General features: G+C 46.1%; 1 protein-coding gene across 2 annotated transcripts in view; it reads left to right on the forward strand.

The window, feature by feature from the left end:
- ZFHX3 (zinc finger homeobox 3) overlaps window positions 1-14,568 on the forward strand; it is a 487,194-nt gene that overhangs the window by 25,977 nt on the left and 446,649 nt on the right. The gene's annotated exons all lie outside the window — the stretch shown is intronic.

A 14,568-nucleotide genomic window follows, 5' to 3' on the forward strand; every position in this document is an offset into this window, starting at 1 on the left:
TTCTTTCAGCAATGAAATACACCAGTCCTCCAGCAGAAAGAGCGTTTTGCTGCTGGATCCCATTAGAGCGCTGCTGTGGGGTGCTGCTGTGGTTAGGGGGGAGCAGGAACACTGGGGGCTTCTCCTCGCTCCCACAGCCTCAGCTTGCCTGGGGAGGGGCCCACGCGATTGCAGGGCTCTGTCAAGGTGGGCACCGATCCCCACCTGGCAGCAAAGGTGTTAGCACAGCCCCTGGCCCTGCTCTTCTCCCAGGTGTCAATGGAACCACCTCGTTTGTGGTCCAGTCTGTGAACTGGCTCAGCAACAGCGGGAAGGGGCTGAGCGAGGAGAGGGTCGGCACTGGATGGAAATGGAGGCAGTTTGTCCCTACAGTACCAAATGCACGCATTAAATTTAATGAAATCCCTCCCTGTGGCACAGGGTGCCCAGAGAAGCTGTGGCTGCCCCATCCCTGGAAGTGTCCAAGGCTCGGCTGGAGCAACCTGGGATAGAAGGTGTGGAAGGGTGGGATGGAAATGGGCTGTGAGGTCCCTTCCCACCCAAAACCATTCCGTGATCCTATGATTCTGATTTAAATTTAAAATGCAAAAAGGAAAACTACATGGAAATCAAAATTACTTTAATTTTGCTGAAAGAATGTACAGGAAGAGTTTTAGGCAAAATAAAACCAGCTCAAACCATAATAAGTGTCCAGATCTGCTGAGACATATGTTTTGGGCAGCTTTCCTAAACTCATAGCTTTAGCAGAGTCTTCAGGTAACAGATTTTATATTTAAATGTCCAACTTCAAAGTGAAATGACAGCAGAAGCAGCCTTGCTTTTATTTTTAATTAAAAATTCAAAAGCATTACCAGAGTGGACCCCAAAAGTTAAAAAGCAGAAGGCAAATAAAATGTTATGTCCTTTAATGTCTTTGAAGTTGAATCTTACAGTTGCTGGATCTCGTTTTGTGAGGGTTTGTGCCTGTTTGTGAGTGGGTGTCTTGTGTCAGGCTGGCAGTGAAGGGGGTGAATGAAAGGATGGAAATTGCAGAGGAGTTTTTACTTTTTATTATTAAATAATTTACAGATAGACTGGCAATAGTGAGTGCAGTGAAAATGCCATGGCTTAAATGACCGTATGACCTTGCAGCATCAGAAAAGGCTCTTAAATTAGAAAACTCGGCCAAAACTCCAAAACTCAGCCCTTGCTCTCCTGTCCAGCAAGGGCACGGCTCCCCGTGGTACTCCACACTTGGTGTTTGCAGGGCTTCCCTGGCTGCCCCCAGCTTTCCCTGTTTTCCAGGCAGTAATGGCTTTGGAGGCCCAGATGAGTACTGGAGCCTTTCCATCAGATGCTTCTCCTTCCTCTGCTGCCCATGGGTGAGGCTGCTGCAGATCCAAGTGCCAGCCCAGGCTCTCTGTCCCGTTACAGAGACCTGAGGGCCACCAGACTCACTGTGCCTTACCTTTCAAATAAGAAGCTTAGTCATTTTCTTCTTGCAGTTAAAATTCTGAGCTGGTCACTTGTTGTAAATATGTGCAAAGAGAGTTTAACTTCAATAAAAGTTCGGCTCCAGGTGGGTTTACCTGAGCAAGTGGAAGCTCAGCTGCATGGCTCCATCAGCTCCAGTTTCCTGTGAGTGAGCATTAGTCCTCTGCTCCTCTGGAAGCGCATGCAGCACTGAGCCAAGGACTCCTTTAGTAAAAGCCATTATTTCAGCTTCTGCACAAATTGGAGTCCGGCCATAACGTGGGATGGGAACACCTTGGAACACTTACAGATGAGCCCCTGCTTTCAGTGGATCGAGGCCAAACTTCTGTTTGGCTTCTTGTTTTCTCTGCGGGATTGGCTGCGGCGTCGCGCAGCGTTTGTGGTCCGAGGGGTGGCAGAGACGGTAACGGTGGCTGTGAGGAGTGTCTCCACCATCATGTGCTCTTGGGGAGGCTTCCCTGCTGCAATTAGCTGATAAAGCTCCAATTTTCTTAGGTTTTGCCATGAGTTTCTGTCAGTGCTGCAACCCAGTGCCCCGAGGTCTGCTTGAGATTGGAGCAGATTGTCCAGAGAGGCTGAGGAGTCTCCCTCACTGGAGATATCCCAGAGCCATCTGGATGCAATCCTGTGCCCCATGCTCTGGGATAACCCTAGAGAAGCGAGGTTGGACCAGATGACCCACTGTGGTCCCTGCCCCATCCTGTGATTCAATGAGAGGATCAGCTTAAGTCAAGGATAGGATTTGTTGCCCTCAAACCAATGGGAAGTGACTCTCTGTGGTGGTGAGGGTCTGCTTGGGCTTTGATAACCCATGTGCTGTCTGGTGGCCATATCTCAGACCCTGCACAGGGACACTCCCCTGCTGTCACTGGTCACCTGGGGCCAGGGCAGGGCAAGTCCTGGGAGGCCTTTGCTGCAAGGAGCTTCCCCGTTTGCCCACAGCTCTGATTCTGAGTCAGTCAATTGAAACAACACTATGAAACCTAAAAAAAAAAAATCAATGTTTGCTCAACAAGACTCTGTACAAAACATTTGTGACTTAATTTTATTCCCATTCTCTAATATTTTATTGATCAAATTCTATATTAACTTCCCTGACTTTCTGCTGAGATTGATGTCAGGTTAAGTAACCTGTAGTTACCAGTCCTGCTTGCTCTGGTTGTGTGGATATAATCTACAGCATTTCCAGAGTTCCACAGTTTTCCTGCTCTGGCAATTTTTCTCCATTCCTATTGACAGATTAGGGATCTCTCCTGGCAATTCTCTTACAGTGTAGGAGCACAAGGCACCCAGAGGCTGTTTGATTTTAGATTGTTTAATGCTCCTTGTGCCTAGAAATTCTCAGATGGGTTCACGGTCTTCATTTGATTTGAGTGCACTGGCTGAGTTTCCTAACAAAATGTTTATTGACCACTTCTGCCCTGTCTGCTTCTTTATTAATAATATAATCATATCCACCCAACAATAAACCAGTGCTTGGAATTTCTTTTGGTCCTAATATACCGAATACCCTCCCTGCTGTCCAAAGTCTGGACAGCTGAGACTTTGACATCTGCCGTCTTCTGTCAATGACTGACACCTCAAACATCCACAACTTTATTAATTCCTGTTTCTTTTCCCTCCTTTTTACATAAGGAGGTATAACAAAATATATACCTTGTAACAGAAGTTGATCTGGAGCTGTCATTGGAAAAGGCAGTTTGGAGATGTTGACGTTCCATGGATGCACATATCCAGGGAGGCTTTTCCCTGCTCATCTCCTGGGTCTGCTCACAGCATGTGCCAATCCAAGAGCCCCTTCCCCTCCCTGAGGTCTTCTGTAGCCTGGGACTGGGCACCTCTGAAGGCCTTATGAAAAGGGCAATAGTCAACACCTGCTTTTGCCTTAAGTTACCTGTTGTAAGACTAAAGTTTATTTCTGAAAATAGAGATATCTTGTAGTTGAGCCCAAGCTGGGACAGACTGCTGGGAAACAGAGACCATTCACTGCCTTCTGCTCCACATTTAACCAAAACTCCTACAATCTTGTGTTCACTACTGCTGCAGTCAATGCAGATGTCCAGAACAAACAATTATATGACTACTTGCCAAAAAATTGCCTTACAGCAACTTTAAACTACTCAGCTGGTGGCAGCTTTTGAGGGTCTGTTGTTTCTGTAACTCAGCTGGTGTGGGTGGCACATGAAACAGGGACTTGGGCAAGAACTCTCCCTTGGGTTGGTTTTTGTAATAGGTTGCCAAGATGGCAATCTCCCTTTGGATGATTTTTCTCCCACCACAATAAAATGCCTACCTTTAGGTTGCTGGATGCTGCTGAGATGTCCATAACCATTTGATGTTCCCACCATTCCCAAATGCCAAATGTGCAGGGATTCCTGTGGGCACCTGACAGCACATACATGTTTTTGGTATTGCATGGGTAGAAGCTTAACTTTTTTATCTTGAGAAACTTGTACATGGATACGAATGGAAACTGCCTCTGCAGCTCTCGGGATCCCCATGGCCTTCACTCCCTACTGCAGCACCCTCCTTCTTGGGCTTTCAGGTGTTTTGACCACAATTTTTCATCCCAGGCAGCAGCTCGTTGTCAGCACAGTGACTCCCAGAGAGGTCACAAGTGTGGTCAGCCTGTGGGGAGAGCAGTGCCCAGAGGAGCTGAGGGCAGCAGTTGGGCTCCCCAGGAGGTTCCTGTTGGACTTGACCTGTCACAAGCAATGAGGCTGCAGAGGGAAATGCTGCACATCTGGCAGCCTGCTCCGGAGCAGTGTGGAGTTATCTGGTGTAAAACAAAGCCAAATGCTCGTAAACTTACAAGACCACATTGATAAAACACTGATATCAAGATTTATTAGTGTGTTCTTTGCTCCGCCCCGGGCCTGGATGCTCCTGACAGGTCAATCAGGCGTCAGCTCAGCCAGGAGCTGGGGCTGCTCAAAGCAGAGGCAGAGGCTCAGGGTGACACAGCGCTTGTGGTACACACCAAGGGCATGGGATTGGGGGAACAACCAATCTTTTGCATTGCACCCAGTCAGTCCCTCTTCCACTTACTCTTTTAGGGTATCTGTATGGTGAACAGGTGGGGAAACATCTCCACTGAGTGCCAACAAACTCCCAACTGACGAGACGGAAACGGTGATGACAGTGTTTTCTGCACTTGCTTCATTTCAGGCTGTGAGCTGTTAACACACTGTTGTGATACATAATGAACGAGTTTCCTTTTCCAGTGAAGGAGAAGCTGGAGGCATCCCAGAGCAAGAAACTAACACCAAGTGCGTCTTAAGACACTGCCCAAGTGTGGGAGGCCCCTGTGGGCTCTGTGCTGCCCTGCCCTCCAGCATCAGGCTCTGCACAAGTGGTTTCTGTCTTCCTGACCTTGTTTTGGCATGTGCAGTGGGAAAAAAAGCACCCTTCAGAGCTTGGCTTGGGTAAAAGGAAGAAAAGGGGTATTTGAGATGGAGGTTACAGGACGGGGCCTTTTCCACATGCGGGTCCTTTTCCCAGCCCTCAGAAATGACTCTGAAAATCCGAAGGCCTGGAAAGGGGGCCATGGGACACTTAGGAAAGGAGGAGTTGTGCCGAGTGTCTGTCCAGGAGGCGCTGACCTGACTGGCACAAACCTGGGCGTGTGCCCACAGGAGGGTCCGTGGCAGGCCCTGAGCTCCAGGCTGGGAGCAGGTCCCACCCGGGGCACAGTGTGTGGTGTCTGGGGACAGCTGTGCTCAGTGCCTGGGCAGGAGCACTGATTCTGCTTGGATAAACCTTCGTGGGCTGGTGTTCTTCTCTGCTCCAGAGCAGCCCAGCATTCCCTTGCACACAGGCCCTGCTTTGTTCAACTATTCATCCTCTGCCTGAATTATTTATTTATTCATTTTTTCCCCCTTCATTTTTCCTTCTGTCTTTCCCCTGCTGGTGCCAGATGAATTCCTGTTTCTCCAGCAGCTCAGCAGGGCAGGGATTAATGTGGCTGGAGCATGGCTGCAGCCGTGCCGGGCAGTGGAGTGACCTCCTCCTGGAAAAAAAAAGGAAAAGACAAAGGAAAGTATCCAGCAGTTAGAAACAGGGGGGGAAAAAACTCTGGGTGCTTCTTGTTCCCTTTCACTACGGACCTGTTTCCAGCACCTCTGACCCCCTCAGAGAGGAAAATATAAAAGAAATCTTCAGCAGAAGATAAAATTGAGAGTGCAAATATCAAGTTGTATTGAAAGAAACCGCAAGCTCTGAACCCAAAACCATGTACACTTTGAGAGCTTGGCTGAGGCTGTCAGTGCTGAGCCTGTTCTCACAGCTCTGGTTGTTCAAGCCCCAGGATGCAGGAGGAAGTGTCTCCTTTCCTGTTGTCCTTCTGCTAATGGCATGATGAATTCTGATTACACTGCAGTTGCATGCCGGCACTGTGGAAGGCCACGATAACTATTTGGGACATCAGTTTTCCTTCTGCCAACTTTCAGGAGCATTTTATAGGATTAATATTCAATAAAACCCCCTTAACATTAAAAAAATGCTTAGTCCCCCAATTGTTATTAAATTCTTTTCCTGTGCCATAATGCGGCTGCTTTGATGTAAAGTCCTGCAGTTTCTGGAAGGAGCCGGCGTGATTACGCTAATGTGCAGTGCTCTTTCTGCTATTCCTATAGGGAAAATAAACCCCACATTAGTTCCATATTAGTACCTGACTTGGAGAAGTTAAAAAGTGCCAGAAAAAGGTTAACCAGAGTCAAGTACACATAAGAGAGCTGTGATTATTAGTGTTAGGGGAGCCATTTGAAAAAAACATTCCTGCTTTTACAGAAGAATTTATTGGTGTCTTTGCTTCTGGCTGCTTTATGCATTTTAATAAAGCAGTAGCAGCAATACCAGGGGGGAGTTGGTTGTGCCTAGTCCAAGGAAGGAGTTTCTGTGTGTGATATTGCCCCTTGTCCCCAGCCAGGGGCTGCCCTCTGTGCGGGGCAAGCCCAGGGACGAGCCTTCCATCCAGCACTGTCCAGGAGTTCACGTTCCTGAACACAGGTATGGCACAGGCTGTCCCACTGCCAGCACACCAAAGGGCATCTTCTAGAGAGAGGGGGAAACCAAGACAACATTGGTTTGTGTGAGAAAAGTGTTAAAAGTTACATCCAGCCTACAAGCAGCTTTGGCAATTTCCCTGCCAAACTTCTGGGATTATTTGGAAAACATGCTCTGTTGAAAGCAGCCCCAGTCTGAGATCCACCCCTGCAATGGGGTAAAATGCTGGCTCGGGATGCAGCTGGGGCCAGAAAAGCCTTTTAGGTGGGAGAAACACTAAAATGCTTTTTGTGTGTGGGGAGGGTTTGTGCTCCCCTGAGTAGCCACTGATCTGGAGTAACAGTTCTTTGCTGTCATATAGCTGTGGAAATGTTACGTTTTTGGTTTCATCACAAAGAAATGTCATTTGTTCATGGAAAACTCTGATACTGTTTAACCTTCACACCTACAACTTAATAATGACACAATTCAACCACCTCAGGGGGTGGTGAGGCCCTGGCACAGGGTGCCCAGAGCAGCTGTGGCTGCCCCTGGATTCCTGGAAGTGTCCAAGGCCAGGCTGGACACTGGGGCTGGGAGCAGCCTGGAGTAGTGGAAGGAGTCCCTGCCCTTGGAGGAGGTGGGACTGGATGAGTTTTAAGGTGCTTTCCAGCCCAAACTGGCTGCGATTCTCTGGTTCTCTGATAATAAAAATTGGGGGTGCAGCCTGAGGCCCGTATTTAGCTCAATGATGTACATTCCCTCTCTTCAGCTGTTTACCTTTCTGGAACTGTTTTGTGTGTTTCCACACACGGATTCTGCTCTGGGGATCCCACTGTCTGTTCCTGTAGCACTGGTTTCTCAGCAGTGATAATTCCTCATGGGTTGTGTAACAGTTCCATTCATCCACTTGGGGAGAGTGGGAAGATTTTGCTTTGTGGGCCCGTAAGCCCATCTGCACTCCCACATCTGGAAAGGCTCACGCTGTCTGTCGTGTTAGTGCACCGGGACAAGAGTTCTGATGGAAACACTTAATTCTCAAAGCACGGCTGGATAATGATAAATCCTTTGTGAAACGTGGATTTGCATTTAAGATTCTTTCCTGCTTCCATTGTCTGTGGGACATTTTACTCAGCTTCATTTCCACTGTCCCAACTCTAAACTCCTAATCCCCTCTCCTGATGCTTCAGCTGGAGCTGATACTCCTCCATTACTCCTTAATTTCCGTGGTTTTCAGAGCCCAGGCTCCATCTCAGCCCTCTTCCCTTCCCCTTCCTCGCCAGTTTTCTCCTGTTCTGCACTGATGCTTTACTGGGCTGTCCCATCTTGCCATCCCCGAATCCCCTCCTCTGGACCTGTCCCTGCTCACCGCCAGACAGCTCCCACGGCAGCTGCAGTGCCAGAGGTGCTCCTGGCCTTGGTGTGGGTCAGGCACCAGGAGAAACACCAAAGAGCTCACTGGAAATGCAGATGGTGTCCAGTGACCCCAATTCCTGGGAGCATCCTGTGTCTCCCAGATGTGGGAGCGATGCAGCAGCAAGCGAGGCTGGCAGAGGGAAGGAGGAGAGTGGCTGTTCTCCCTCTGGAGGGCAAGGCAGCCATTCAGAGCAACCTTGGAGAGTTTGCAAAACGTCTGGAAATTACAGAGTTTGAATTCATTTAGGAGAGACCCAAGCCTCCATACTTATTCATTCCTTTCTTTTCACTTCCTGAGCATGGACTGGAGAGAAACTGGCAGGACAAACCACCCCCTCTTCACAAAAAGCAGCCTGAAATCAAAGAGGGAAATAAACTGCTGGGTCCTTAATGATGGGCTGGAGGCAGCATTTTATTTCATACTTTGTCCCTGCAATTTCCCCCTTTGTTTTACAGGGTGTGACTTTACCAAAAATAGTCAAAGGAAGAAAATAAAATTGAAAACTTCTAGGAGCAAGCCAAGTTTTCCATGTTGAAAATCAATTATTGCCCAATATTTTCAAGGCAAGACCCCCATGCTTTGGCATTAAGCCAGTTCACCCACCTTCACCTGCTTTGTACTTTATTCACAAGAGTCAAAGATCCTGACAATAAAACTCTTTATTTCAGGAGAGTTTTGAGTTTCAAGGCATTGCTGGTTCTTCTGGCCAGAACTGCTGGTGGAGGAAAGTGACTTGCTTCATATGTTGTTCAGCATGACCAACAACAAATACAATCATTCCATGAAATAAAATGATCGCTTTTGGAAGGAATTGCAAGGTGGCAGAATTAGACAGTGGCCATTTTAAAGGTTACTTTACTATGCCAGAGCTGCGAAAGATGGAAGTAATTTATTTCCTCTCAGTAATGTTCCTTTCTGGCCGAGCAATTTATCAGAAATGTTAATCCAACAAGCATAAGTGTGTATGTGGTGGGAGGAGGGAGGGGAGCAGAGGAAGGAGAGGGAGAAGGCATTTAAAATTAGCTTCGAAATACTGTACATCTCATTAAAAATGTAATCATGCATAAAATGAGATCAATGAAAATTTATCTAAAAGTGCAAGGAAAAGGCGTTTTCTGGTGTGATACTGGGTATAATAGTCTGGATTTTAATTTAGTCAGTTTGCAACAAAAAATCCCTCCAGGCTAAATAAACCAGTTTCCCTCCCAGTTATTGTCTGGACAGCTAATTTTCTGCACCTTTCCTTCTAATACTCAACCTTATCTCTTGCTGGATAGAGGTTTCAATATACTGCAGAGTTTGTTTTCTTTACATTTTCTATTACTGCAATTTAATTTGCATGATAAATGATGAGAGGTAGAAAGATGATAAAAAGAAGCAGAACATTTCTTTATTAATTTTGTTTAAATTAGTGTAACTTTTCCCTGACTGTGCTTTTTACCCAGAAAGCCTATGTAGAAATTATTTTAAGTCTCCGTATTGCAGTTAGAAAACATTTAATACTTGACAATAAGCTCCTGCCTCCCCTTCCAGGGGCACATTCTCACTGTCGTGTTTTCTTCTAACTTTGTGCTGTGTCTTATAATACTTCTGGACCAGTTTGGTCACATCCCAAGGAGGCTCCAAAAGAGCTGGAGAGGGACTTTGGACAAGGGAGTGGAATGCCAGGACAAGGGGTAATGGCTTCCCTCTGGCAGAGATAAATGTGGAACCTGTTGCTGAAGAGAACATCTTGCTGCTGGCTGCTCAGTACTTAGCTTGCTGTTGATTTGCAGCTCCCAGACAGGCTGGAGAAGACATCCTTTCCTGCCAGGGATCTACTTCAGAAGGACCTACATCTGGGCTGTTTCTTGGGTCAGCCCTTGGCTTGGCCATCCATGCAGGAGTGGTGGCTGTTCTTTCTCCACCACATTGTTCAGGGAGCGCTCAGACAGTTTTCCCTGTGTGGTGTGGCTCCATCAGTCTTGTCAGCCTCCTGCCCACCATGAAACCTTCTGTAGCTATTCCTAGAGGTTCTCCCAGCTTCTTCTGCTGTATGTCTTCCAAAGGCATCATTATATTAAGGCTTCTAATATTAAAAATCCTCATTTTCCATTTAAAATGAATGCCATGGCCATTAGAGTGTGTTAACTGATGTCCTCCATGGCATGGGTGGATGTAATCCATCTGGAGGGATGCTTGTGTTATGAAATTCTCTTCTCCATCTTACATGCCCAGAACAAAACTCGCTCCACTTCGCTCCCTCTGTTTTGTGCTGATGATACCACCAGGCTGTGAACTTCCTTCATTTCATTCATCCATTCCAAGCTGGTGCATTTTATGATTGATGTACTTTAATACACTGGCCTGTGAGCTGAGATGTGTCAAATAACCTTTTAAAATCCAAACAGATTATGTCCCATGTTTTCTTCCTGTCTGGAGTCTGTGTTACCTCTTTAAAAAATTCCAGCAGATTTGTCAAACAAGATTTGCCCTTTATAAGACTCTGCTGGCAACTTTTTGTATCAGCTCACGTTTCTCCAGATGTTTTGTGATCTCATCACTTATTAATGTCTCCATAATTCTGTCTTCTGCTGAAGTTACAGTTATTACTGTTAATGTGGCTGTGAATGCCTTGTCTCTTGCTTCCTTATTAAACTGCATCCGATGACATGGATCTGCTCAGGATGGGTTCAAAGCTTAAGGGAAAGAATCTTTTTTTGGTCTTAGATTTGAGGGATTTGGAAGTACCTCCATTTTCTTAATCTATTACTTTATTACTGATATTTAATAATCTTGTTTAAAAGGAGTTTGGATATTTCCAGTAACACATGCTATGAGGGTCCCACACCTTTCCTATGTGTCCTAATTTCATAATCTCTCCTGCAAATATCATTTCAACTCTCAGAGTTAGACATATTTAATTCTTTTCTTCTTCTAGGCTGACTGGACTTTGACTCTCCCTCTTTCCTCACACAGCCATTGCCACAGGACTGTGGCTGCCTCAGGTGCCTCTTGCAGGCAGATGAGACAGAAATGTCTCCACGTCACCGTCCCTACAGAAGTTGCCTGAAGACCTGTCCTCTTGTTGGCTGCCAGCTGCCCATGCCATGCACAGCCTTCCCTGGCTTTTTCATGGAGGCAATGCAAACAACAGTAACTCGATTTTGCTGTTCTTGTGGTCTTGAAAATATTTATTTTCACAGAATTTCCAGAAAGCTGTTTCAGAGCAGGAACACTGACTGTGCCTCCTCTCTGTGCAGTCAGCATGTGTAGGCAAACACATCCCCTTGGAGAACCCACAGGAAGGTGGCACAAGATTTCCACTTGATTTCCTTCCTTCAGAGGTAATAAAACTCCACGGGGAAGCATGAGAACTTTTCCCAAAGCTGTCCCTGCTTTGGGACCCTGGAGTGGCTGAGAATGGAGGTAGGTCCCATGATGCAAAAATTTATGGGAAAGGCATAAGCTCCATGAAGCGCGTGGAATTTGGATGGGATACAAGCCAGCCTCTCCATTACATGTCTACAGCTCCCTGCATATTTGTGATTATCCTCATGAATAATGGAAGCTCTTACTTTCAGATGGGAGAGGCTTCGGGAAGGAGCTAGGGAATGAGTCTGAGTGCTGGTAATGAACTCGGGATCCAGCAGTTTGTCACTGGATGGGGCAGTGCACACATACAGCCAGTAAAGTTTCGTGGTAAAGGAGCCCAAATTCCTCTTCTTGCAGTCGCCACTTCTAGAACAATCTTTGATTTGTGTAATACAAGGGGCAGGCTTGGTGAGGAAGTTGACACAGTGGTGTCATTATGCAGCTTAAAACCAGTAGCTCTTATTTCAAAACACTCTTGTCTGTGAAAGAGGATTTTCTCATGGCATTGACTCTTGAATCACTTGGTTCTGCTGTTGGACTTCTTTTTTAAAGTATAAAAAAACTATTATATTTAAATATATAATAATACTTAAATATATATAATATAAATAATAGAATAAATATTTTAACTATTTATTTTTATAAATAATTTAACATTTTGATTCTCAGAACAAGAAGAACCCTTCCTCCTCCTTTCCAGGGAAATAAATTCTTTACCTATACCCCTTGAATTTTTCTGCCTGGGAAATCCAGCAGGCAGGAGATGGTGGAAGCCTTTTCAGCACCTCTGATGGGTAAAATGTTTACATTACACAGGCCTGGATCAGAAGGGTCTTTTGTGTGGAGGCATTTTGGTAACTCATCTGTCAGCTGAGAAAACTGTGCTGAAAATTCCTCCATCAGCCTGTTGTCCCTGGTGGAGCGTGGCCATGGCTGGGTGTGGGTTGTTCCCCAGCGATGTCACATGTGTCTGCAGAGCCACAGAATGGAATAAAGAGAATTGTTCAAACCATTAGACTAAAAGCCGAGCACAGAGGGAGTGTTTAATCTTTTCCTTGCTCTATCAGGACAGTTTTAAGGGATGGCTGCAGAAGAACATCTGCAGTGATCTGCCTCATGCTTGTGGTACCTGCTCCTGACACTTGGGCACCAGTTACACTGAGTTCTCCTTCCCTGGAGTTGGGAACCTGCTGACCCCACTGCTGAATTTTGGCTACAGTTTTCATTTGTTGTCTCCCCAAAAAGCTGTGGATCAGGTTAGGCTGGGAGATGCCATGTTTTGGCCACTGAGCGCTGCACTGTTTACCTGCAGAGAAATGTTTCTTCATTCCCGACCTTCTCTCCTTCCCACCACTGAGGAGGACTTGGCATTTGATCCAACAGCTCCACACCAATGGTCTAGGGCCTGAGTTATCCCTCCAGGAACATATGTCCATGTGGGACAAGAATATTTTGCTCTCCAGGCTCCCAAACCTGCTCATTTCTCCTGCTAGAGCAATCCTGTGGCCTGGGAAAAGAAGGGAAGGGGAAGGTCGGCTTCTAGTTCTGATTCATCACTTTTGTTGAACTTAAATTCTTTTGTTTTAATGCACACTTGATTGAGCCAGCATTTATCCAAACGGTTATGGTTTGCAGGAAAAAGAGACAGTTGAAGAAAGAACAAATGAATCTAATGTAAATCAAATACTTAATGCTTTTATAGAAACTACAAAGCCTTAAATGTGTATTCCTAATGGTAATTTTACAAAACTCCACCAGGCATCTTCAAATGGAGGTGTGACAGTGATTGTTTCAGGCTGGAGATGGCTTTCCTTTCACATGCTAATCATCTGCTCATGGTGATATTTCCCAGCATCGTTGGAGTCAGCGAATTGAATAATTTATGGAATGAGTTTTGTTGTAAATTTATTGTGTCACAAGCAGGTTGTAATTTCACTAACAGTACACTTAAGTTATTAAGTAAAAAAAATAATGTGGTTGATAGGACGGTGCATTTGGAGGTTCTCTTGCTCCCTCCCCAACCAGTTCTCATCTTATATATTTTCAAACAGAGTATTTACCTAATTTTTATTCAGAATCTGATCTGAGAAAGAGAGCGATAGAGGACATTAACATAAGTGGGTTTGCATTTGCACACGATTGTTGAATCTGGTAGTCGTAAACAAATTATGGAAGATTTTCTAGAGACAGAAATAGCTTTAAAATGGCAGCGCTCCGGTGCGCCGCCGCCTTTGTTCCCTGTTTGTTTCTGAGGAATTGGCCTCAGCCACAAGTGACGAGTGCTGAAGCTCCAGCAGATGTGCAGAGGGAAGTGCAGCCTCCAGCTTCTCCCGCAGCTCTGCTGTAGAGATGTTTGGGAGCCGTCGGTGGGAAGGCGTTTCTGGCTGGTGCAGCAAGGAGCAGGCGAGGGCTGGGAGCAGTGGCACAGGGGCTTGGCCAGGCCTTCCCCAAAGGGAAGGGTCTGCCTGCCCCAAGGGAGGCCTGGAGAGCTCCACTGCTGCAGCTTAGGCAGAATTTTTCTACAGCCTCCAAAAGGCTCTTTTAGCATTTTAATGCAGCTGTTGGCCCTGTACCCAGCCGTGATCCTCAGGCCCTGGGAAGGCTGGGTGAAGGCTGCCTTTGGCGTGTGCTATAGGCACACAGGTTCTGCCCATCCTCCTCCAGGTGCTTTACCTTGTCCAGCCTCCTCTCTGTGCTCTGCCATCCCTCGGAGACCCTGGAATGAGCTGACTGTGCCTTTGCCTGTCCCACAGCAGCTGGCCCCTGCAAGTGGGGAAGGTGACAGCCCGGCTGTGGCCAGGGACCCCTTGTGCATCCCGTGCTCCCAGAAGCACTTTGCCAGCTGGAAGCTTCACGGGGCTGCAACTTGTTGGGATGTGTAAATACCGGGAAAGGCTGAAGTGCTGCGATTGTTTATTTAATTGTTTCAATATGCCAATGTCAATACATATAATTACGCAATATAAACACAGTTAATTGCTTAAATGAACTAAATATTTTTGCATCCTAGTCTAAAATTGCAATCAAAAGTTCTCAGTGGGTGGCAGATTTAGAAAATAATTTTTCTCCTGTATGGGTTTTAGTTTCAGTAGAATTCCTGTCTCTGGCTACTTTTCCTGCTCTTGCAAATTGCACTTGGGAAGCATTTCTCCATTCCATTCCTCAGCTGAAATTCCTTATAGTAGCTCTGTATTGTAATTATGGTGGCACGTGTTAAATTTTTAATTTGATTTTCATTTGTCTATTCAATTGATATAATTGATGTGCATCTTTTCTCCCTCAGGATACAGGTTAATAACCTACTAACCTTGGAATGAAGGAATGATAAAAGGATCCCACAC

The sequence above is a fragment of the Cyanistes caeruleus genome, chromosome 12 (genome assembly GCF_971803275.1).
Source record: "Cyanistes caeruleus chromosome 12, bCyaCae1.hap1.1, whole genome shotgun sequence".
In the NCBI taxonomy this organism is placed as follows: Eukaryota; Metazoa; Chordata; class Aves; order Passeriformes; family Paridae; genus Cyanistes; species Cyanistes caeruleus.